This window comes from Musa acuminata, chromosome BXJ3-1, assembly GCF_036884655.1.
Source record: "Musa acuminata AAA Group cultivar baxijiao chromosome BXJ3-1, Cavendish_Baxijiao_AAA, whole genome shotgun sequence".
Classification (NCBI taxonomy): Eukaryota; Viridiplantae; Streptophyta; class Magnoliopsida; order Zingiberales; family Musaceae; genus Musa; species Musa acuminata.
The window spans coordinates 36,803,361-36,831,252 of NC_088349.1; positions in this window are offsets into that span (position 1 = coordinate 36,803,361).

Below are 27,892 nucleotides of genomic sequence, written 5' to 3' on the forward strand. Positions count from 1 at the left end.
CCCTTAAAAGAAAATTTAGTCCTCTAAATTGGTTATAGTTCAATCGATGAGAAGATGAGGATTATGATTTCTTTGTTTCCTCCTCCTGCTCTCAAATAATTTCATCAATACAATACAATTACACAATTATCTAAGAGTGACCGAAATATTCTCCTCCTTGATCCTCAATAGATGGTAACCCGACCTTCAATCAATTTTTGAAAATACTTGTACACCCTGCAGTTAATCAAGCAAGTCGTTACTTCAAAGAATACTCGTTTTTGATGGTCAACTGATTCAATTGTCTATAATCAATACAAAGCCTCAATGTTCCATCCATCTTTTTAACTAATACCGGAGCACCCCATGATGAAATATTAAGCCAAATAAAATCCTTATTTAATAGTCCTTGTAGTTGCTTTTTCAATTTCACTTACTTAAATGATATTATTCTGTAGAAAGACTTAGATATTGGGATTATCCCAAAGATCAAATCAAAAATAAAGTCACGTTTGGAGGTAATCCAAGCAAGTCATCTTAGGGTACATTAGGCAAAGAGATAAATCATGTCCAATACTTTGAAATAAAAGATCGGCTGATCAAATATGCAAAAAGTAATCATTTGTTATATACCAATCCATACTGGTATGATAGAAAGATAGCCAATCCATACCAAATATAATATCAAAACTCCAAATCTCTAGAAGAACTAAATTAGCAAAAAGTTTAAGTTCTCCAATAAAATCAGACAAGAGGACCAGATTCAAGTCCGTTATCAAAGAATCTCCAATGATTGTATTTACATATATCACATAATGCAGTGGTTTAAGTTGAATGCCCAAGAGATTAGTAAAATATTATGAATCAAATCATAGATGGGACCCATGGTTAAACAAATATTTGCATTCTTTCATAAACATGAATAATACCTTCGATCACTATTCAGAAGTTTTAGAATCATATTCAGTGATAGCATACACTCTGACATGGACTGATGATTTAAGAGGCAGTGACTCTTTCTTCTTGTTCAAAGGACAGTCTTTTATTTTATGATCCAACTTTCTACAAGCAAAATAGACTCCAGTCACCTGAAAATTCAAATTTGTTTCAGTAATTCACACATGATTGAGTCTTTTGTGGTGACTTCCCATTTCAAATCCAAATGTCTTGACCCTCTTGTTATTACTTTCTGATTCATTTTCAATCATATTTTTATTGGTAAACTTGTCCTTATCATTCTTGCCACTAATCTCCAAAAATACTTTTCATTGTTCCCATTAATAATCAGCCTCTACTTCCAATATAAGGTGGCAAAAGAAATCTTTCGATCATCAGAACAATTTTGTACGTCAAATATCTTCTCTGTTTGAATCATCTGTTTTTCTACCACCAATGAAATTAGGTTCACCATGCTTTCATTGCGCTACTCTGATTTAGTATCCTCGATCAACCCTTTCATCCCCCTTAATTAATTAGAAATAAATGAAATAGGAGGACCAAATGTCCTCATCATCCTAGATTCATAAAATGCATCAAAGAAAATTTCCACCAATCATTATAGTTTATTAGATCTCAATATATTTTACACATCAACATATCAAATATTTCAGTAATTCTCAAACCATGCTCTGATACCACCTATGTCACGCCTCTCAAAAATATAGATGATATTAAAATTTTCATCGTAAACCAATCCAGAATCCAAACTAACATTTGAGGACACTGAAAAACATTCTATCAAATTCATATCTATAAAACCTGTGTAGTTTATAATCATATATCACATCACTCGATAATTCATATTTATGGCACCCAAGCCAACTTAACAAACAAAAACAATATTTATAAATCCACAAGCTATGTAATTTATACAATAATAACTCCAACTATTCACTACAAGTTCATATTATCATAAGCTAGACTTAACATTATGAAATTCCAAATAAGAGAGATCTTCTAACACTTTTACACAATATATCCATTTCGATTCATCGACAACATTTTATTACATACAAAATATGCTTATATAACAATAATATAATAACCAACTTGCCCATAATTTTGAATAGCTCTCCATTGCCTCAACCCAATACAAAACATCTCAAAGAGTAACAACTTGACCTAAAAGATTTATATAACAACGGAGTGAGCTAAAAACAGCTCAGCAAGTAACAAAGCATATTCAGAACAAAAGGAACGGTTTCAAACAAGTAAGATATCGTAATGCAAGGCAGAATACAAGATTTCTCAAGGATACCATATCATTAGATACAAAATCAAATGTGTCATGTCATTCAAAACCTATTTGGTTCATAACAGATGGAGCATAGAGTAATTGGAGCATATCAATAGCGTATAAAATGTTCTGGAGCATATCAACTACATATGGAACATTTCGAAACATAACAATAGCAAATGAAATATTTCAGAGCATATCAAAGGTGTATGAAATGTTTCGAAGCATATCAATAATAAATGAAATATTTCGGAACATATCAATGGCATATGGACCATTTCGGAGCATTGCAAAGAACGAATATGAAATAGAAGCTCAAACGTCGAATTGACGTTGCATTCATTTCATTCTTATCCAAAGCATGTATAGAAACACATAACCAAAGCTCTGGATACCATATCAAACATGTAGAAGGTGAAGTGGGACCATAACATAATATGGTACATCCATTTCTGAATGACCACCAAACATAAGTCTCCCACGTCTGGGAGGTCTCCCACGTTTGGGAGCTCCATCCACCCACGTCTGAGTGAAGACATACGGGCCGGCAGAGCATCATAGGCTCTATGCATAACTCCCATCACCTTTTTTGGCAAAGGTTCACAATATCCCACAAACACCAAAGTACAAAAGGATAGTATGAATAATAAATAGCACATATCGGAAGTACACGCGGAACAACAAAATGTACATGTGCCTTTACGAGTCAATGCGAAGTAAGCAATAATCTTTCACAATTGTATTCAGATTTGAAATGAAATGAAAGCAAGAGCATTCAAGGATTCCAAGCAATCATATATAACTCAATTCAAATAAGAAGGTTAGATGAATTCAATGTCCAAATGAATAAACTGGAATAGGCACATATCGAAAGAAAATGCGGAACAATGGGATATACATGTGCCTATATGAGTCAATACGATATAGCATAAATGTTACGCAATATGTTTCAAGAATGCAAATAATTTTAAGGATAAGAGCATACAAGAATTCAAAGAAGTAATATAAAGCTCAATTGAATAAGAAAGCTAAAGGATATCAATTTCCGAAAGAATGAAATCAGAATATGCAAAATCGACCAAAGCTCGATTTCTGGCAGAATTCAAGAGGCACATTGAACAAATGATTCAAACTATCAATCGTGCTCCAATTTACTCAGAAATATATCATTGGAAAGATATTTCAATCTACTTTCAAATAAAATAAGTCTCGTATGAATCGAAGTTTCCAACAAAGAGTTACGATAGATTTAGTAACCCAAGATCAAAGAACAAATCTTAAATTTACAGAATTTAGAGGGTCGGTTTTAACAGAAAACTAGGCAGGCATTTGGACTCTAAATCTTTCAATCCAGGTATCAAAGAAAGATCTATGAGTCTAGTTTCCAATGAAATAAGCTTTGAATAAATCAATGTTTCCAACAGGGACTTATAAGCAGTTCAATATCAAAAGGTTAGAAATTATGATCCCTGTTTTATAGAATCTATAGGCTCATTTGAAACAGAAGTTTGGGCAAGCAAACTTACTCTGAATTCTAAAATAAGCCATCAAAAGAAAGGTTTATGAGTCTATATTCTGATCAAATAAGTTTTGTCCAAATCAGAGGTCAATACGTGAAGTTATAACCATAACAAAGTAGAAAGGTCAGAATCTCAAAAGTTGCACCGATTCGAATCGTTACGTCTAAACAAAAGATATATCAAATGCAAGGCTAGAACAATTCAAAGTTCCTCATATTCAAAGCAAATATAGAGATAAAATTACAGTAAGGAAAGATCAGGATACTTGCAATAAGAATGATTAGAAAGCTTGCAATAGGAAGGATCGGAACACTTGCAATAGGAAGGATCAGAACACTTGCAATAGAAAAAATAACACTTGCAATAGGAAGGATCAGAACACTTGCACGAGGAAAATCATAATACTTGCAATAAGAAAAATTAAAACAATTACAGGAGAAACGATCGGGAAACTTGCCTTTTGAAGTTTTTGGTCCAAAGATTCGAAGAAGGTGTACGCTCTAATCCTTTTTCTACTTTTCCTCCTTCCCCTCCCTGTTTCGTTTTGTGCACTCGTTTTCTTTCTTTCTTCGCAACTACACCACGTGCCGAATATCGAGGCACAGTCACCTGCTCTCTCTTACTCTTATTCCTTATTTTTCTTTCCCAAACACAGCTACCACAACCATTGCCGCTACCGCTGCCGCTGTCATAGTCGCTGCCCCTTCCACCGCACTGCCTTCTTCCTCCCCTTCTTTTGTAGACACAGCTGCTGCATACGCAGTCACTGCCGTTGTGGCCGTAATCCCGTCTACAGCCCCTTTTTTCCCCTTTCCTTTCTTTTCTTTCCTAGCTACAACTGCCGCAGTCGCAGTCGTCGCCATGGCTGCAGCCACCACAACTGCAGCCTCTTCTTCCTCCCCTGGTCTATTTCCTCTCCTTCTCTTATAGCTGTAGCTGCCACCCCTTCTCCTCTTCCTCTCTTCTTCCTCTCCTTCCCTTTCTCTTCTTCTTCCTTTCCTTCTCTTCTTTCCCCGCTGCAACTGCTGCAGTCGCGGCCGCAGCCACGGCCGCAACCTCTTCTTCCTCCCCTGCTCATCTTCCTCTCCTTCTTCTCTTCCAGCTGCAGTTGCCATCGCCGCAACCACAACCCCTTCTTCCCCTTCTCTTCTTCCTCTCCTTCCGTTCTTCCTTCCTCTTCCTCTTTCCCTGCCACAGCTACAGCTGCCACAGCCGCAGCCGCAGTTGCTTCTTTCCCTTCTCCTCTTCCTTCTCCTTCCTTTCTTCTTCTTCTCTTCTTCCTCACCTTCTTTTCTTCCTCTCCTTCTCTTCCAACTGCAGCTTCCACCGCCGCAGCTGCAGCTCCTCCTTTCCCTTCTCTTCTTCTCCTCTTCTTCTTCCTCCCTCCTCCTCGGCGTCACACACACCCTCTCCTCTGTTTCCTCTGCAAGAAACAGAGGTATCACAACCTCTTCTCCTGCTTCCTCTTCTTCTTCTCTTCCTCTTCTTCTTCTTCTCCTCTTCGAATGCCCCACACCTCTCCTCTATTTCCACCTGCAGGAAACAGAGGTGCTGCAGCCCTAGCTGCTGCCACCTCTCGCTCCTCTCCCTCTTCCCTCTCTTTTCCCTCTTCTTCTCCTTCTCTTCTTCTCCTCTTCCCTTTTCCTCCCCAACGCCACACACCTCCTCGCTGCAGCCTTGCCACAGCTATCCTCCTCTCTTCTTCTTCTTCTTCTTCTTTTTCTTCATCTCCTTCCCTTCTCCTCCCCAACGCCCCACACATCCTCTCCTCTGTTTCCACCTGCAGGAAACAGAGGTGCTGCAGCCCTAGCTGCTGCTGCTGCCTCTCTCTCTCTCCTCTCCATCTTCCCTCTCTTCTTCTTCTTCTTTTCTTCTCTTCTCCCTCTTCTTCCTCCTCTCTTCTTTTCCCTCTTCTTCTTCGTTTCTTCTCTTCTCCCTCAACTTCTCTTCTTCTTCTCCCCACGCTGCACCGCTCCTCTCTCTGTTTCTACTGAGAGTGTGGGGGGCCGGTGGGATAAAACCGAAATTTTTGGTTTTCCTTTTTTTTTTTGTAACTTAACAGTTTAGTCCTTGAAATTTTAATATTTACATATAGGTCCTCCGATTTATTAATAAAGATAAGGGATATTACACTCTCCCCCCCCTTAAAAGAAAATTTTGTCCTCTAAATTGGTTATAGTTCAATCGATGAGAAGATGAGGATTATGATTTCTTTGTTTCCTCCTCCTACGATCAAATAATTTCATCAATACAATACAATTACACAATTATCCAAGAGTGACCGAAATATTCTCCTCCTTGATCCTCAATAGATGGTAACCTGACCTTCAATCAATTTTTGAAAATACTTGTACACCCTGCAGTTAATCAAGCAAGTCGTTACTTCAAAGAATACTCGTTTTTGATGGTCAACTGATTCAATTGTCCATAATCAATATAAAGCCTTAATATTCCATCCATCTTTTTAAATAATACCGGAGCACCCCATGATGAAATATTAAGCCAAATAAAATCCTTATTTAATAGTCCTTGTAGTTGCTTTTTCAATTTCACTTACTTAAATGATATCATTCTGTAGAGAGGCTTAGATATTGGGATTATCCCAAAGATCAAATCAAAAGTAAAGTCACGTTTGGAGGTAATCCAAGCAAGTCATCTTAGGGTACATTAGGCAAAAAGATAAATCATGTCCAATACTTTGAAATAAAAGATCGGCTGATCAAATATGCAAAAAGTAATCATTTGTTATATACCAATCCATACTGGTATGATTGGAAGATAGCCAATCCATACCAAATATAATATCAAAACTCCAAATCTCTAGAAGAACTAAATTAGCAAAAAGTTTAAATTCTCCAATAAAATCAGACAAGAGGACCAGATTCAAGTCCGTTATCAAATAATCTCCAATGATTGTATTTACATATATCACATAATGCAGTGGTTTAAGTTGAATGCCCAAGAGATTAGTAAAATATTATGAATCAAATCATAGATGGGACCCATGGTTAAACAAATATTTGCATTCTTTCATAAACATGAATAATACCTTCGATCACTATTCAGAAGTTTTAGAATCATATTCAGTGATAGCATACACTCTGACATGGGTTGATGATTTAAGAGGCAGTGACTCTTTCTTCTTGTTCAAAGGACAGTCTTTTATTTTATGATCCAACTTTCTACAAGCAAAATAGACTCCAGTCACCTGAAAATTCAAATTTGTTTCAGTAATTCACACATGATTGAGTCTTTTGTGGTGACTTCCCATTTCAAATCCAAATGTCTTGACCCTCTTGTTATTACTTTCTGATTCATTTTCAATCATATTTTTATTGGTAAACTTGTCCTTATCATTCTTGCCACTAATCTCCAAAAATACTTTTCATTGTTCCCATTAATAATCAGCCTCTACTTCCAATATAAGGTGGCAAAAGAAATCTTTCGATCATCAGAATAATTTTGTACATCAAATATCTTCTCTGTTTGCATCATCCATTTTTCTACCACCAATGAAATTAGGTTCACCATGCTTTCATTGCGCTACTCTGATTTAGTATCCTCGATCAACCCTTTCATCCCCCTTAATTAATCAGAAATAAATGAAATAGGAGGACCAAATGTCCTCATCATCCTAGATTCATAAAATGCATCAAAGAAAATTTCCACCAATCATTATAGTTCATTAGATCTCAATATATTTTACACATCAACATATCAAATATTTCAGTAATCCTCAAACCATGCTCTGATACCACTTATGTCACGCCCCTCAAAAATATAGATGATATTAAAATTTTCATCGCAAACCAATCTAGAATCCAAACTAACATTTGAGGACACTGAAAAACATTCTATCAAATTCATATCTATAAAACCTGTGTAGTTTATAATCATATATCACATCACTCGATAATTCATATTTATGGCAACCCAAGCCAACTTAACAAACATAAACAACATTTATAAATCCACAAGCTATGTAATTTATAAAATAATAACTCCAACTATTCACTACAAGTTCATATTATCATAAGCTAGACTTAACATTATGAAATTCCAAATAAGAGAGATCTTCTAACACTTTTACACAATATATCCATTTCGATTCATCGACAATATTTTATTACATACAAAATATGCTTATATAACAATAATATAATAATCAATTTGCCCATAATTCTGAATAGTTCTCCACTGCCTCAGCCCAATACAAAACATCTCAAAGAGTGACAACTTGACCTAAAAGATTTATATAACAACGGAGTGAGCTAAAAACAGCTTAGCAAGTAACAAAGCATATTTAGAACAAAAGGAACGGTTTCAAACAAGTAAGATATCGTAATGCAAGGCAGAATACAAGATTTCTCAAGGATACCATATCATTAGATACAAAATCAAATGTTTCATGTCATTAAAAACCTATTTGGTTCATAACAGATGGAGCATAAGGTAATTGGAGCATATCAATAGCGTATGAAATGTTCCGGAGCATATCAACTACATATGGAACATTTCGAAGCATAACAATAGCAAATGAAATATTTCAAAGCATATCAAAGGCGTATGAAATGTTTCGAAGCATATCAATAATAAATGAAATATTTCGGAACATATCAATGGCATATGGACCATTTCGGAGCATTTCAAAGAACGAATACGAAATAGAAGCTCAAACGTCGAATTGACGTTGCATTCATTTCATTCTTATCCAAAGCATGTATAGAAACACATAACCAAAGCTCTGGATACCATATCAAACATGTAGAAGGTGAAGTGGGACCATAACATAATATGGTACATCCATTTCTGAATGACCACCAAACATAAGTCTCCCACGTCTAGGAGGTCTCCCACGTTTGGGAGCTCCATCCACCCACGTCTGAGTGAAGACATAAGGGCCGGCAGAGCATCACAGGCTCTATGCATAACTCCCATCACCTTTTTTGGCAAAGGTTCACAATATCCCACAAACACCAAAGTACAAAAGGATAGTATGAACAATAAATAGCACATATCGGAAGTATTCGCGGAACAACAAAACGTACATGTGCCTTTATGAGTCAATGCGAAGTAAGCAATAATCTTTCACAATTGTATTCAGATTTGAAAGGAAATGAAAGCAAGAGCATTCAAGGATTCCAAGCAATCATATATAACTCAATTCAAATAAGAAAGTTAGATGAATTCAATGTCCAAATGAATGAAACTGGAATAGGCACATATCGAAAGAAAATGCGGAACAATGGGATATACATGTGCCTATATGAGTCAATACGATATAGCATAAATGTTACACAATATGTTTCAAGAATGCAAATAATTTTAAGGACAAGAGCATACAAGAATTCAAAGAAGTAATATAAAGCTCAATTGAATAAGAAAGCTAAAGGATATCAATTTCCGAAAGAATGAAATCAGAATATGCGAAATCGACTAAAGCTCGATTTCTGGTAGAATTCAAGAGGCACATTGAACAAATGATTCAAACTATCAATCGTGCTCCAATTTACTCAGAAATATATCATTGGAAAGATATTTCAATCTACTTTCAGATAAAATAAGTCTCGTATGAATCGAAGTTTCCAACAAAGAGTTACGATAGATTTAGTAACCCAAGATCAAAGAACAAATCTTAAATTTACAGAATTTAGAGGGTCGGTTTTAACAGAAAACTGGGCAGGCATTTGGACTCTAAATCTTTCAAACCAAGTATCAAAGAAAGATCTACGAGTCTAGTTTCCAATGAAATAAGCTTTGAATAAATCAATGTTTCCAACAGGGACTTATAGGCAGTTCAATATCAAAAGGTTAGAAATTACGATCTCTATTTTATATAATCTATAGGCTCATTTGAAACAGAAGTTTGGGCAGGCAAACTTACTCTGAATTCTAAAATAAGCCATCAAAAGAAAGGTTTATGAGTCTATATTCTGATTAAATAAGGTTTGTCCAAATCAGAGGTCAATACATGAAGTTATAACTATAACAAAGTAGAAAGGTCAGAATCTCAAAAGTTGCACCGATTCGAATCGTTACGTCTAAACAAAAGATATATCAAATGCAAGGCTAGAACAATTCAAAGTTCCTTATATTCAAAGCAAATGTAGAGATAAAATTACAGTATGGAAAGATCAGGATACTTGCAATAAGAAAGATTAGAAAGCTTACAATAGGAAGGATCGGAACACTTGCAATAGGAAGGATCAGAACACTTGCAATAGAAAAAATAACACTTGCAATAGGAAGGATCAGGACACTTGCACGAGGAAAATCATAATACTTGCAATAAGAAAAATTAAAACAATTACAGGAGAAACGATCGAGAAACTTGCCTTTTGAAGGTTTTGGTCCAAAGATTCGAAGAAGGTGTACGCTCGAATCCTTTTTCTACTTTTCCTCCTTCCCCTCCCTGTTTCGTTTTGTGCACTCGTTTTCTTTCTTTCTTCGCAACTACATCACGTGCTGAATATCGAGGAATAGTCACCTGCTCTCTCTTACTCTCATTTCTTCTTTTTCTTTCCCAAACGCAGCTGCCACAACCACTGCCGCTGCCGCTGCCATAGTCGCTGCCCCTTCCACCGCACTGCCTTCTTCCTCCCCTTCATTCGCAGACACAGCTGCTGTATACGTAGTGGCTGCCGCTGCGGCCGCAATCCCATCTGCAGCCCCTTTTTCCCCCTTTCCTTTCTTTTCTTTCCCAGCTGCAACTACCGCATTCGCAGTCGCAGCCATGGCCGCAGCCACCACAACCACAGCCTCTTCTTCCTCCCCTGCTCTATTTCCTCTCCTTCTCTTCCAGCTGCAGCTGCCACCCCTTCTCCTCTTCCTCTCTTCTTCCTCTCCTTCCCTTTCTCTTCTTCTTCCTTTCCTTCTCTTCTTTCCCCGCTGCAACTGCTGCAATCGCGGCCGCTGCAACGACCGCAACCTCTTCTTCCTCCCCTGCTCATCTTCCTCTCCTTCTTCTCTTCCAGCTGCAGCTACCATCGCCGCAGGCGCAGCTGCAGCCCCTTCTTCCCCTTCTCTTCTTCCTCTCCTTCCCTTCTTCCTTCCTCTTCCTCTTTCCCTGCCACAACTGCAGCTGCCACAGCCGCAGCCGCAGCCGTAGCTGCTTCTTTCCCTTCTCCTTCCTTTCTTCTTCTTCTCTTCTTCCTCACCTATTTTCTTCCTCTCCTTCTCTTCCAGCTGCAGCTGCCACCGCCGCAGCGGCAGCTCCTCCTTTCCCTTCTCTTCTTCTCCTCTTCTTCTTCCCTCCTCCTCCCCGGCGTCACACACACCCTCTCCTCTATTTCCTCTGCAAGAAACAGAGGTATCACAACCTCTTCTCCTGCTTCTTTTTCTTCTTCTCCTCTTCAAACGCCTCACACCTCTCTTCTGTTTCCACCTGCAGGAAACAGAGGTGCTGCAGCCCTAGCTGCTGCCACCTCTCGCTCCTCTCCCTCATCCCTCTCTTTTCCCTCTTCTTCTCCTTCTCTTCTTCTCCTCTTCCCTTTTCTTCCCCAATGCCACACACCTCCTCGCTGCAGCCTTGCCGCAGCTATCCTCCTCTTTTCTTCTTCTTCTTCTTCTTCTTCTTCTTCTTCCCTTCTCCTCCCCAACGCCCCACACATCCTCTCCTCTGTTTCCATCTGCGGGAAACAGTGGTGCTGCAGCCCTAGCTGCTGCTGCTGCCTCTCTCTCTCTCCTCTCCATCTTCCCTCTCTTCTTCTTCTTCTTCTTTTCTTCTCTTCTCCCTCTTCTTCCTCCTCTCTTCTTTTCCCTCTTCTTCTTCTTTTCTTCTCTTCTCCCTCAACTTCTCTTCTTCTTCTCCCCACGCCCCACCGGTCCTCTCTCTGTTTAGAGTGTGGGGGGGCGGTGGGATAAAACCGAAATTTTTTGTTTTCCTTTTTTTTTTTTTAACTTAACAGTTAGTCCTTGAAATTTCAATATTTACATATAGGTCCTCCGATTTATAAATAAATCTTTATTAATAATTTTTAAAATTGAGGGATATTACAATTTTTGATCTTGATGATTTTTTATCTTTCTGTTTTAAATTTTGATACATGGTTTTGACATAAGAACAAATATTTGGGCTTGCTAATATAAAATATATCACATGAATTGAAACTAAAGAATGTTAAATATCTTTAAGAATAATTCAACATTATGTTCAATGAAACTAAGCTTGATGTATTAATGAAAATGTAATGATGATTTGAAATCATGCTTAATGAGTTTATATTTCGAACTTATACATGATGGTTTTTGTGATCTTTCGAAAGTTCTTTTTTGGTGTTAATGAATGATGTATGGAATTGAAAGAAAAGAATATGCATGTATGAAATCAATTAATAAGTTGAAACAAAAGGAGAAAAGCATTTTTCTTGAAAATTTTTTTTTCTTATCTTATCGATTTTTTATTAAGAGACCAATAAAATTATTTATGCCATTTTGAATCTCTTAAAAGAAATGTTGAGATTTTGATGATTTTAACAATTTAAATTTGATTGAGTTTTATCAAAATCATGATCTTGGTTTATTGGAATTACTTGAGATTTTTTTTAATCAATATCTCTTCTTTATACTCCTATGATCTTTTATTGGTATTTTATTTAAAGAAGATATTTACTATATGAACCATGTATTTAGGTATTTATGTGGTCTTATCTTTTATGACATGATCTCTTTGTATTTATGGCTTGTATGCCTTGAAATGATTGAAATATTTTGCACCATTATGTTATTCCCTTATTCTTTCTTGTTTATAATGACAAAAGGGGGAAAGATAATAGCTAACATTTCAAGAGAACCAATTTTTGCTAGCTTGTATGTTGTAAACTTGCTATCATACTACCTTGCATATCTAAAACTTGATAGCTTGCATGATGTAGCACTTGCTAAATTTGCTAACTTGCATGATGATAAAACTTGAGATTTATTATACAATGATTTAAATTTGTATATCTCAAACACATGATAGTTGCACTTCTCCTTTTTGCTGATGACAAAAGGGGAGAAGTATGATGTTATGCATAAGTATATGATAACATGTTGCTTGGATTTTTGAATCCAAGAGTTTCTATCAATATGCCATATTGATAGGGGGAGTTAAGAATAACTCCGTCATTAATTGGTCATCATCATCAAAAAGGGGGAGATTATTGAATCTCGTATTTTGATGATGAAACCAATTGATAAGTATTTATGATTTGATCTACGTTTTTAGTGACATAGGATGCTTCGATCAGGATGAGACAATTAAAGCAGGAAGAATCATGTTGGGCTGGTGGAACATGTCAGAAGATTGGACATCGAGCTAGAGGATCGGTCGATATATCGATAGAAGGCTTCGGGCTATAGATTCAGGTATCGGACCAAGAAGAGTGGATATTACGCCAAGGATATCGGAGTTGCGGAGTCAACTGGCCGATTGGGCAATAGGCCGCAAGAGAGGACGATGCGCCGAAGAATCGAACAAAGCGTCGATAGACCAATGACATGTCGGACAATATGATTCAAGCTTAGTAATAATTGTCTAGATCGAAGTGTGTTTTTACATGTGCAGGATTAACTACGATAGCAAGGCATAAAGCAAAATGAAGTCCCAGAGTCAAGAATGCGATTTTGTTGGGAGTTCGAGAGTTCGTCGGAAGTCCAAACGTTCATCGGAAGTTCTACCGGAACCAACCGAGAAGTCCAAGAGCTTGCCAAAGAAGCTCATCGGAACTCGCCAAGAAGATCATCATGAAGTCCAGGAGCTTGCCAGGAGTTTGCTGGAACATTGCCGAGAGATCGTCGGAAGTTCGCTAGAAGATCGTCGGAAGCTCATCGGAAGAAACCTAGACTTACAGACTTGTTTAGCTTAGGAAATGTCTTAAATTTCGTAGTTAGCACATAATTGGGATTGGAATTGGGCCAACCCAATTATGGGTCAGTTGGGCCTATGTAAGGACTATGTTGGACCAAATGAAAGGTCCATACAGTGACCCAAGAAGTGGCACCGTCATGGCACAGTCTCCGAGACTATGTCAGGCAGTGGTACCGCTAGTCTGGGCGGTGGTACCGCCTAGTGGTAGGGAGCCGAGCGGTGGTACCGCTAGATTGGGTGGTGGTACTGCCTAGTGTAGTGTCAGTATCAAACTGACACTAGCAATGGTACCACCCAACACAAGTGGTGGTATCGCCCGAACTTAGGAAACTCGGGATGAGATGATTTTAGGCTCCAAGTTTGAATCAACTTGAGATCTATAAATACCTCTCTCATCCCTGGTTAACACACACAAGCATATAGAGTTTAAAAGTGGAAAAATATAGTAGAAATCACTTGAGAAATCCCTCCTTTAGCATAAACTTAGAATTCTGTTTAGAGAGGAGTGTGTGTGCTTGTAAAGGTTGTCTCCTAAACCTGTGAAAAGGAGAAGAGGGGTGTAAAAGGTAGTTGGTCTTCACCTATTGAAGGAAGACCAATAGTGGATGCTGGTGGCCTCAACGGAAGAGGAATCGGCGAAGTGGATGTAGGTCACGACGACCGAACCACTATAAAATTGGCATATTCTCTGGTTTACATTTTTATTATTGCCATTTAGTTTACTGCAAACCATTTTACTTGCTTACTGCCTTCAATACATTTATGAACACGTGTTTTAAGTTAAGTTTTCAAAATTGATTTTTATCATGCGAAAGAATTTTTTGAAACCGATGTATTTTATTGCTACACTAATTCACCCCCCCTCTTAGTGCTGACTTTTTTCTTAACACTTCTTTCGATGGGCGAAAATCAACTATCCTTTTACACTTTTCTCCTTTTCACGGGTTTAGGAGACAACCCTTATAAGTATCTCTTTTTTAGATCTCACTTCTCCCTTTAGATAAACTTCTAAATATTAGGAAGAAGTGATCCTAAATCCTAAGAGAGTTTCCCAATTTTTTTTTCAAGTATTCTTTACCCCTTTTTCAACTCAATTTCGTCCTCAATTCTTGCTACTCTATGCAGAAATAGCTGGGGTATTTATAGACCCCAAATGACTTCAAAATTGGAGCAAAGAAAAGTCTCATCCTGGGTTTCCCAAGTCTTGACGATACTATCGCGTGTGCTGGGTGGTACTACCGGCTACAACACTGACACTAGACAATACCATCGCTCAGTCTAGTGGTACCACTACTTAGGAAATTATGTATGGGTGGTACCACTACCCAGTCAAGCGGTACCACCACCTGACACAATCTTGAAGATTGTGTCTAAGCGGTACCACCGCTAGACTCTGCTATAGGATACTGAATGAGCCAAATAATAGGCCCAATTTAGCTATGATTCAGGCTCAATTAGTTCCTAATTGAGTTGACATTATTTCACTCCAATACCGACTCAATTAGACCTAAACTAACTAGATCTAGACAAATTATTATAAGCATGAATCCTATGTTGTCCGGTATGTCATTGGTTCATTCGACGCTTCGTCCGATCCTTTAGCACATCGTCCTCTCCTTCGGTATATTGCTCAATCTGCATGTTGTCTTCCCATAACATCTGATCTCCTTGGCATAATGTCCGATCTTCTTGGCCCAATGCCTGAACTCAAGGCACGAAGCCTTCTGCTAATATATCGACTGATCCTCTCGCCCAACATCTAATCTTTTGACATGTTCAATCCGGCCCAATGTTTAATTCCTCCTGCTTTAATTAATTTGCCTCTCCTTGATCAAAGCTTGTCCTGCGTCACTCAAAACGCAGATTAGATCACAAACTCATTAATTGATTTCATTATCAAAATATGAAATTCAACAATCTCCCCCCTTTTTGATGGTGATATTCAATTGATGACAAAGTTTAAACTAAACTCCCCCCATCAATATGTCATATTGATAGAAACATAAATTCAAAAATAAATTATGGATCCAAGCAACATGTCATCATAAAATCATGCATAATCAAAATTTCAATACATCATTCCTAGCATGATTATTATCATACCTTGTCCCCCTTTGTCATCAACAAAAATTAGAAGTGCAACTAGCAAGTTTTTGATATATAATTTTAAATCATTGCATTATGAATAAAATCTCAAATTTTATCATCATGCAAGCTAGTAATTTTTTTTTTCTCTTTTGAGAAGTGTAATTTTTTGCTTCTTTTGTAAGTTAGCAAGTTATGCTTCTTGAGATAGCACTTTTGCTTCTCTTGAGATTGCAAGCTAACAATTCTTAGTGATGTTCAAGATAGCAAGTTCTTTCTTCTCTTTTGAGAAGTGCAAGCTAGCAATTTTGCTTCTTAGCAAGTTTTTTTTTTTTGCTATTTGTAAGCTAGCAAATTTATCTCCCCCTTTGTCATTATCAAAAAGAAGGGAAGAATATAATTTTATAATTTATTTCCCTTTACATCAATTTCTAAATCATGACAAAGATAAAGTATCATTCTTATTTTAATATGCCGTATTGAAATAAGTTATCATTTCAGATAATTGTTGACCTTCATATCATTTCATCAAAACATCATAGTATTGCATGCATCATTCCAAATCGTAAATGTTTCAAATTATGATGATATCAAAATATCAAATTACATTACATCCTACTATGCATGATCATTACTTCTCATTTGTATGCATCAACATAATATCATGAGTATTTCATATATATAATTTCATATCATCACATGAAGAATATCAAAAAAAATTAATTGGGTGATGAGATATACATTTCATGAATACAAGAGAGTCACGAACCAAATTTTAAATTATAAATATCATAAAATCAAGAGAAAAATTATGATTTTTTTTTAATAACTCAAATAGAAAAAAGAAAAATTATAGAAAATGATCTTGATTCATAAAAAAAAAAATCTCATGTTATAAATAAAAAATCATGATTCATAAAAAGTCTCCTCTTAAATAATATGAGAATACATAATAAGAGATCTTGATTCATAAAATATTTCAAGTTATAATTCCAAGGAATCAAAATCACGATATAGGTAAAAACTCATTCAAATTCAAATCACCAAAATCACTTTCAAGAGATTCAAAATGAAATAAATAGATTTATCAATCTCTTGAAATTCTAGTGATTTCCTTTCTCCCCTTTGTTATTGTAAATAAGAAAGAAAAAGAGGGGAATAATACATAACAAAACTCAAGTCATAAATTATCAAGATGTCAAGTAGCATATCATGGTTTATTAGGATAAATCTCCTTTTTAGTGAATAGCAAAAAGAATCGTAGGAGAACAAAGTATGAAAAATCTTGATTCATCGAAAGCTTTCAAGTTCTAATCGAAAGAATAATCATGATTCATTTGGATAATTTTCCTCTTTAGACGATAAAATTATACGAGAACAAAATGATTCATATAAAATACATCTCATGTCGTAAACATGAATAAATCAAGGGTTTGGTTAAATATGAAAATAAATTATCAAATTCGAAATGATCATCAAAATCACTTTTCGGATAATTTAATGAAAACAACATAGATAGATTAAGTGAATTAGTGCAGCGGATAAAAACGTCGATTTCGAAAAATATTCATTTATTGAAATTGGTCTCGAAAGATGTTAACTTGAAAGCGTATAAGAGCGTAGTGAGAGTAAGAAATCAGTTTGCAATGTAAACCAGATTGCAATAAAGGAAAATAGTAAAACAGAAATGCAAACCGATTTATAGTGGTTTGGTCGTCGTGACCTACATCTACTCTACCGATTCCTCTTCTGTCGAGGCCACCGGTATCCACTAATGATCTTCCTTTAATAGACGAAGATCAACTACCCTTTCAACTCGATTCTAATTTTGACAGATTCAGGAGAGAACCTTTGCAGCCCCCCTTACTCCTCTCTCAAACTATACTAACACTTAGAGCTTTGAGAGGAGTCCTCACAAGATTACAATAGTGTTTTTCCACTTTTTTTCTTTAAATTTTTGTGTGTTTTAACCAGGGATGAGAGAGATATTTATAGGTCTCAAGTGGATTTAAACTTAGAGAATAAAAGATCTCATCTCGGGTTTCTCGGGTCCTAGCGGTACCACCGCCTGTGCTGGGTGGTACCATCGCTTGCAGCACTGACACTGCTTGGAAGACTATGTCTGGGTGGTACCATTACCCAAACTAGCAGTACCACCACCTAACATAATCTCGAAGGTTGTGCCATGATGATGCCACCTGTTGGGTCATTGTTTGGGCCTTGCACTTGGTCTAACACTGCCCAAACTTGGGCCCAATTGACCCCTAATTGAGTTGACCCAATTCTAATCTAATTATATGCTAACTATGAATTTTAAGACATATATTAAGCTAAATAAGTCTGGTAAGTCTAGGTTTCTTCCGGCGAGCTTCCGACGACCTTCCAACGGTCTCTCGGTAATGTTCTAGCAGACTCCCGACAAGCTCTTGGACTTCACGATGATTTTCTTGGCAAGTTCCGATGAACTTCTTTGGTAAGCTCTTGGACTTCTCGGTTAATTCCGGTAGAACTTCTGACAAATGTCCGGACTTCCGATGAACTCTCAAACTCCCAACAAAATCTCATTTTTGACTCTAAGACTTCATTTTGTTTTATTCCTTGATCGCTATTGTAGTTAATCCTGCATACTTAAAACCTACTTCGATCTAGATAATTATTACAAAGCTTGAAGCAAGTGCTGTCTGGCACTTGATTATGGCATATTGTCCAATCAGTCAGTAGACCTCCTCAACTCTGATTTCCTTAGCGCAATTTCTGATCTTCTTGGCCTGATGCCTGAACCCATGGCCTAAAGCCTTCTGCCGATATGTCAACCAATCCTTCGACTCGATGTCCAATCTTCTGATATATTTTTCTCTGATCCAACATGATTCTTCCTACTTTAATTGTCTCTCCCTAATCAAAGCTTCCTACGTCACTCAAAATACAGATCAAATCATAAACACTATCAATTGGTTTCATCATCAAAATCCGAGATTCAACGATAAATACCCCTCTCATCCCCGCTTAGATCACATAAGAACTGATTCAAAAAGAAAGAAAAATGCTATTATAATCTTATGAGAACTCCTCTCAAGCTCTAAGTGTTGGTGAAGTTTAAGAGAAGAGATAGTAGAGGTGTAAAAGTTCTCTCCTGAACCTGTCAAAATGAGAATCGAGTTGTAAGGGTAATTGATCTTCACCCATTGAAAAAAGATAGTTAGTGAAAGCCGGTGGCCTTAAGTGAAGGGGAATCGGGAGTGGATATAGGTCATGATGACCAAACCACTATAAAACTTGGTTTGCATTTCTATTCTTGATATTTATATTTTCTGCAAATTGTCTTAGTTGCTTACTGCTTTTACTATGCTTACGAATGAGTTTTTAAGTTAAACTCATTTTTTTGATATCGGTTTTTATCAAAATGAAGATTTTCAAAACTGACGTGATTTTTATCATAAGCACTAATTCACCCCCCCTAGTGCCGACTTGATCTTAACAATTGGTATCAGAGCTATATTTTTCTTGTTTGGTTTAACACCTAAGAGAAATGACTTTTATCGGATTTCAAGAGGGTCACTCTATCATTTGTCCTCCTATATTCAATAGGATGGACTACACTTATTGGAAAACTCAGATAAGAGCTTTCTTGCTTTCATTGAATCTTGATTTATCGAATATCATTGAAAATTGTTTTCAAAAGCATTCTCTTCCAATGAACGATTGTAATGATTTGGAGAAGAAGACTTTCTTTTTGAATGCCAAAGCTATGAATGCTTTGTTTTGTGCATCAGGTGAAAATGAACTCAATTGAGTTTCTATTTACGAAATGGCTTATGACATTTGGCATATATTTGAAATCACACACGAAGGCATGAGTAGAGTTAAGGAGTCAAAAATTAATATTTTAGTTCATAGTTATAAATTGTTTCGCATGAAAGTAAGTGAGACTATTGGAGACATGTACACCTGGTTTATAGATGTTGTCAATGGTCTAAAAGCACTTGGTAAAAGTTTTATAATTTTAAACTTATTAACAAGATATTAAGATCTCCTCTAAAGAGTGGGATTCTAAAGTAACGACTATTCAAGAATAAAAGAACTTTAATCATTTTTCGATTGAAGAACTTATTGGGTCTTTGATGACCTATGAAATAACATGCAAGGCACATGATGAACTTGATGAACATAAGAATAACTTTATAAAGAACAAGAGGGATTTAGCATTTAGAACTCAAGAAGACCACTCAAGCGAAAACTCAAGTGATGATGACTTTAAACTCTTAATAATAAAACTTAAAAAGTTCATGAAACAAGAATCAAAGAATAAAGACAAACTTAAAAAGAACACAACTACTTACTATGAACGCAAGAAGTCAGGTCACTCCAAAGATGAGTATATAAATTTGAAGAAGAAGTTGTCAAAGGACGAATCGAGCGCATCCAAAGACGAGGAGTAAACCAACAAAGACGAGGTGGCCTTTCATAATGAGGTATGTAACTCACCCGAAATGTATTTACTTTATTTTGAAATAACTTGATGCATTTCATGAGTTATTTTTAAATTAATTTAGAAAAATTATATATATAATTGATTATGAAAATTACATGTTTTATGATAAATGAACATAATGTTAGATTTAAATATAATGCTTGTACACCTAATAAGATTAATTCTTTGTATGTTTTAAGAAGTAATAATGTGTATCTTGATGATTTTCATATTGATTTATGATTATAAATGATGATGCATGGCTTTTGTATGGAAGACTAAGCATGAAGAGTTAGATTCACTTAATCTTTTTGATTGAAAATGCTTTATGTTTAATGAAATCATGCTTGATGATTTAATATTTTAATTATACATAAGGATTTGAAGTAATGATGATTTGAAATCGTATGTTTTAGAATTATATGTTATACTTTTTTATCTTGATGATTTTTGTGATAAATCTTGCTCTTTCGGTTTTTAATGATGATGTATGTTTTGTTTGGGATAAAAAAAAGGACATGCTTGTTTGAAATCAATCACATGAATTAAAACAACTAAAAAGTGAATGCATTTTGATCATTTCTCTATCTTATCGATTTTTTAATAAAAAAATTGATAAATCTATTTATGTCATTTTGAATCTCTTAAAAGTGATTTTGATGATTTGACGATTTGAATTTGAATGAGTCTTATCTATAACAAGATCTTGATTTTTTTTTAGAATTATAACATGAGATTTTTATGAATCAAGATCATTTACTATGATTCTTCTTTTCGCTATTTGAGTCATCCAAAATGAATCATAATCTTTCTCTTGATTTTTTTATATTCACAATTTGAAATTTGGTTCATAACTCCCTTGTATTTATGAAGTGTATATCTCATCACCCAATTAATTTTTCTTGTTATTCTTCATATAATGATATGAAATTATACATGAAATACTCATGATATTATATTGATGCATACAAATAAGAAGTTATGATCATGAATGATAGGATATAATGTAATTTGACATTTTGATACCATCATGATTTGAAATATTTATGATTTGGAATAATGCATGCAATACTTATGATTTTTTTTATGAAATGATGTGAAAGTCAACAACTATCATTTTATGAAATGATACCTTATTTCAATATGCCATATTGAAACAAGATTGATAATTTATCCTTATCATGATTTGAAAATTAATGTAAAGGAAAAAGAATTACAACATTGTATTCTTCCCTCTTTCTGACAATGACAAAAGAGGAGATAAAATTGCTAGCTTACACTTCTCAAAAGAGAAGAAAGAACTTACTATCTTGAACATCACCAAGAATTGTTAGCTTGCAATCTCAAGAGAAGCAAAAGTGCTATTTTGCCTATCTCAATAAGCAAAACTTGCAAACTTGCATATATAAAAAAGAAGTTAAATTTGTAAACTTGCACAATTTAAAATTATTGCTAACTTGTATGTTGTAAAACTTGCATATATCAAAAACTTGCTTGATGCACTTTTCCTTTGATGACAAAGGGGAAGAAGTAACGATGATGATTTGAATCATGTGTGATATAATATATTTTTATATTTTAAAACATTGTATAATTTTTTGAATTCAAATATTCTATCAATACGGCATATTGATAGAGGAAGTTTAGTTTAAACTCTATCATCAATTAGTTGTCATCATCAAAAAAGGGGAGATTGTTGAATCTCGGATTTTGATGATAAAATCAATTGATATGTTTATCATCTAATGTGTGTTAAAGTGACGCAGGACTAGCTACGATCAGAAAAGACAAATCGATTAAAGCACAAAGAATCATCTAATGTGTGTTAAAGTGACGCAGGACTAGCTACGATCAGAAAAGGCAAATCGATTAAAGCAAAAAGAATCAAACATTTAGCCAGAGCAAACATATCAAAAGATTAGACAACAAGCTAGAGGATCAGTCAACGTATCGACAGAAAGCTTCGTGCCATGAATTCGGGTATCGAGTCGAAAGATCGAATATTGCTCCAAGGAGATCGGAAGTTGCGGGAGTCAACATACTGATTGGGTAATACGTCGAAGGAGAGAACGATACGCCGAAGGATCGAACGAAGTGCTAGATGAGCCAATGATATGCTGGACAACATAGGATTCACTTGTAATCGATTATGTTTACATCGAGTTAGTTTTGAGTCTAATTGAGTCAGTTTAGAATGTAATTAGACCAACTCAATTAGGAGCCAATTGGGCCTAAAGTGGGGCTATTTTGGGCCAAGAAAAAGGCTCATTCAGTGACCCAAAAGTTAGGTCAGGCGGTGGCACCACCAATGGCTTAGTCTCCAAGACTATGTTAGTGTGTTAGGTAGTAATACCGCCATATTGAGCAGTGGTACCGCCTAGTGTCAAGCGGTGGTACCATCAGTCTGGGCGATGGTACCGCCCAGACATAATCTCTCAAACTGTGTCAAGCGGTGGTACCATCATACGGGATGGTGATACCGCCCAGTATTAGTGTTGCAGAGTAGATGGTGGTACCACCCAACATAGGCGATGGTACTGTTAGTATCCTAAAAATCAGGGATGAGATACTTTTTGGCTCCAAGTTTGAATCCACTTAGACCCTATAAATACCCCTCTCATCCCTATATAGATCACATAAGAATTAAGAGCAAAAAGAAAGAAAAATACTGTTATAATCTTATAAGAACTCCTCTCAAGCTCTAAGTGTTGGGGAAGTTTAAGAGAGGAGATAGTGAGGGTGTAAAGGTTCTCTCCTGAACCTATCAAAATGAGAATCGAGTTGTAAGGGTAGTTGATCTTCGCCCATTGAAAGAAAACCGGTAGTAGATGTAGGTCACGATGACCGAACAACTATAAAACTTGGTTTGCATTTCTATTCTTATTATTTATCTTTACTGTAAACTACCTTACTTGCTTACTTCTTTCACTATGCTTATGAATAAGCTTTCAAGTTAAACCCATCTTTTCGATATCGATTTTTATCGAAACAAAGATTTTCAAAATCGATGTTATTTTTATCATAAGCACTAATTCACCTCCCTCGATCCTAACACCATCTTCACCCCCTCTTGGGTCATCCTTCATTTACCACTATGTACTTTCTTAACTACCACGTCACCTCCTCCATAATACATAGCTAATTGTTGTTGTTACATTGACCATTTTAGAAATTTTATTTATGAACTAAGTAGTAGGTGTTAGGATCTAAAAGTACTAAGAGGGGGGGTGAATTAGTACTTTCGAAAAATTTCGATTCGAAGGTTCAATTGATAAAAATACGTATCGGAAATGCATTTAACTTAGAATGTAAGTAAAGATAGTGAGCAACTAAATCAATTAGTAATAGGAAGAAAAAGCATAAGGAGAAATACAAATCATATTTATAGTAGTTCGGTTGTCCTAACCCATGTCCACTCCCGATTCCTCTTCCCTTAAGACCATCGGCTTTCACTATTGATCTTCTTTCAATGGGCGAAAATCAACTACCCTTGTTACAACTTTTTCTTCTTTTCATAGGCTTAGGAGAGAACCCTTACACCACTCTTCTATAAAAGATCTCACACCTCCCCTAGAATAATTTTTAAACTCAAGGAGGAAGAGACTTAACACTTTTCAAGAGTTTACAACACTTTTAATCATAAGCTTTTCATTGTTTTGTCAATTAAGCATGAGTGGGGTATTTATAGGCCCCAAATGACTTCAGAAATGGAGCCAAAAATTTAAGACTCCAGATTTTCGTGGTACTAGTAGTACCACCGTCTGCACTATGTGGTACTACCACTTGATAGCCTTAGCACTAGTAGTGCCACTACTTGTATGAGCGATATCACTACTTAATACAGCTTGAGAGATCGTGTTATAACGGTACCACCACCTAATTAGGGGATACTATCGCCTAACAATGGGTGGTACTAGACCTTGGTGGTACCACCATCAGGTTTTTTGAAAAAGTATAATTTGTACTTTCTAGCTCATAAACAATACCACCACTTAGCCTAACCTTATGTCACTAAATTTGCCTTCTAATAGGCCCAATTTAACATTAATTTAAGCTCAATGTGCTCCTAATTAAGTTGGCATGATTACACTTAAAACTAACTCAATTAGACTCTAAACTACTTCAATCAAGACATAACAATTACAATCATGAAGCCTACATTGTCTGGCATGTCATTAGTTTATCCAATACTTCGTTCGAACTTCCGACGCATTATCCTTTCCTTCGGCATATTGCTTGATCCATCGATATATTGACCTCCCGTAATATCTGATCTTCTTGGCACAATGCTCGCTCCTTCTGGCCCGATGCCCAATCTTTAACATGATAAACTTCGACCCAATGTTTGATTCCTCTATTTCAATCGATTTATCTTTCCATGATGGAAATTTGTCCTATATCACTTTTCTCAAATGCTCATTAGTTCATAGACTCATCAATTGATTTTATCATCAAAATCTGGGATTCAATAATCTCCCTCTTTTTTATGATGACAACAAATTGATGACAGAGTTTTAACTAAACTCTTCCTTTTTATATGTCATATTGAAATAAACTTGAATTTAGAAAATGATAAACTTCTAATGCTAGTCTTTGAATTCAAATCGTAACAATTTTAATGATAGCGACTTTCTTTCAAATGTCATATTATTTTACACTTCATATGCATACTTAAAATATCATTACATGCATCATAATATCAAAGTATGAGTTAAAATATCATTGCATGTAAAATTTTAAATCATCAAAATTTTAAATTATCAAATAGTACAGTCAACTTCTCCCCCTATGTCATCAACAAAAGGAGAAATGTACAAGTTTTTAACCTCTCTTTGAAATATGCAAACTAACAAGTTTTTGCTTCTCTTTGAAATATACAAACTAGTAAATTTTTGTTTCTCTTTGAAATGTGCAAGTTACTATTTCTCTTTCCCTTTTTGTCACTATCAAATATTAGGGAAGAATACAATGGTGCAATTTTTCTCCCTTTACATTAATATTCCAATTATAAAATAAAAGATATTAATATCAAAGATAAATTTAAATAATGAGAGATCAATTTAAATAGTGAGAAATCAAGATAATGATCCATTTGAAAAAAATCATATCAGAATAATTCATATGATTCAAATGATGTCTAATATCAATGTGTTTGGTTCATGAATGCTTAATAGGATTCTTTGACAAGCAAATTACACTAGCGTTATCACACTTTATAGAAATATTTTTCAGGCATAGTCCATAATCTTGTAAAGTGGTTTTCATCTAAATTACTTGTGCACAATATGCACCTGTCGCTATATATTTAGCCTCAGTTGTAGATAATACAATAGAATTTTGTTTCTTAGAAGACTAAAAACAAGTGCATGATCTAGAAGTTGACTTGTTTCAGAGGTACTTTTTCTATCTATTTTATATCTTGCAAAGGCAGTATCAATATAAGCAATCAAGTCAAAGTTATTAGATTTAGGATACCATAATCCTAAATCAGAAGTTCCTTTTAAGTATATAAAAATCCTTTTAATTGAGATTATTTAGGATTTGATTGAAATATTACATAAAACCTAACACTAAATATTATATTAGGTCTAGTTGTAGTAAGATATAATAAGCTATTTATCATACCTCTATAAGTCTTTTGATCAAATCATTATCCTTCATTGTTTATATCTAATTTGATAGAAGTGCTCATTGGTGTGTTAATAGCCTTAGCACTATCTAAGTGAAATCATTTTAGAAGATCCAAAGCATACTTAGTTTGACTAATAAAAGTTTCATCACTTAGTTGCTTAATTTGTAATCCTAAGAAAAATATCAATTCATCCATTAAACTCCTTTCAAATTCTTGGTTCATACTTTTGGCAAATAATTCACGTAAGATTCATTTATAGAATAAAAAATAATATTATTAATATAAATTTAAATAATAAAAAAATTATTTTAAATTATTTAATAAATAATGTGATATCGATCTTGTCTTTCGAAAAAAATATTTTAAATAAAAAAAGAACTAAGCCTCTCATACCAAACCCTTGGGGCTTACTTTAACCCACAAAGAGCCTTAGATAACTTATAAATATGGTTTGAAAAAAAATATTATCAAATCTCGGTAGTTGCTCAACATAAACTTCTTCAGAAATAAAATTATTAGGAAAATCACTTTTGACATCCATTTGAAATAACTTAAAATGTTTATAACCTGCATAGGCAAGGTGTATTCTTATGGCTTCAAATCTTACTAAGTGAAGGATTTTTTATAGTCTATACCTTCTTCTTGATTGATACCATTAGCTACTAATAAATGCTAGTCATACACCTACAAGCCAATTATGTGAATGATGACACGTATGACATGATACACAATCTTTTTATTTTTTATTTATTTGATATTTTTTTATTTTATATTATCTATTACTTATGATGTTCATAGATTTGTATAATGAAATCTTTTATAATATTTGAACTCGTTAATTGATTTGATAAGTCTTCTGAAAGTTTGGTTAAAAACTCTAAGATTTAAGTCAAATCATACTATTTTTTACTCCTTCTAAAAAAATAATGTAACTGAGTCTAAACTAGTTAAAACAAGGCAAAACTTCATGGAAACCTTGGCAATGGTCCTTGGTGGATAAAAATACGATATGTTCTAATTTTTTAGAATTTAATTAATAATTTTTTGGTTAATTCAACTTGATAATAGGTTGAATTTTTTTAAATTCAGCAAAATTTCATAAATTTTGATGCTTCAATTAATTCTTTTGTAACATTTACTTATTAAGTGATTTAAAAGTATTCTTAAAGTTTGGTCCAAAAATACCAAGAGTCAAACCCAATTGTGCTAATTTTTTAGCCCTTTTCGAAATAGTATAACTAGATCTAAATCTGGCCAAAAAATAAGACCAAACTTTCAGGAAAACCTTTTAAATGGTCTCAGATGGACAAAAATATATTTTTTTTAATTTTATGAATTTAACTGATAATTTTTTGATTAATTTATTTTGTTAATAGGTTATTTTTTTTCCAAATTTAGCTAAATTTCATACATTTTGATACTTCCGTGAAATATGTTGTAACATTTGGACTTGTTAATTGGTTTGAAAGGTATTTTAAAAGTTTGGTTCAGGGATATCAAGATTTAGATCCAACTATACTATTTTAGCCCCTTTCAAAAACAGTATAATTGTGTCTAAACCTGATCAAAACAAGGTCAAACTTTATAGAGACCTTGGCAATGATCCTAGATAGATAAAATACAATATTTTCTATTGTTAGGAATTTAAACGGCAATTATTTGGTAAATTTAGCTTGTTGATAAGTTAATTTTTTGAATTCAATTAATTTTTATTAATTTTGATGAGTCCATGAAACATATTGTCACATTTGCACTTGTTAATAGGTTGGAAATGTATTATGAAAGTTTGGTTCAATCAAAAACATAAAGATTTAGATTAAGTTATACTATTTTTGGACCCTATTAAAAAACATTGTAACTGGGTCTAAACTTGGTCAAGCTATAGTCAAACTTCAGGAAAACCTTGGCAATGGTCCCAAATGAAAAAATATATCTATTTTCTCTTTTTGAGAATTGAAATGATCATTTTATGGTTAATTCACTTGTGAATAGGTTGATTTTTCTAAATTCAACTAAATTTCACAGATTTCGATGCTTCTATCCACTCTTTTGTAAATACTTGGACTTTTTAATTAGTTTGAAATACATTCTGAAAGTTTGATTGAAAAACACTTTGGTC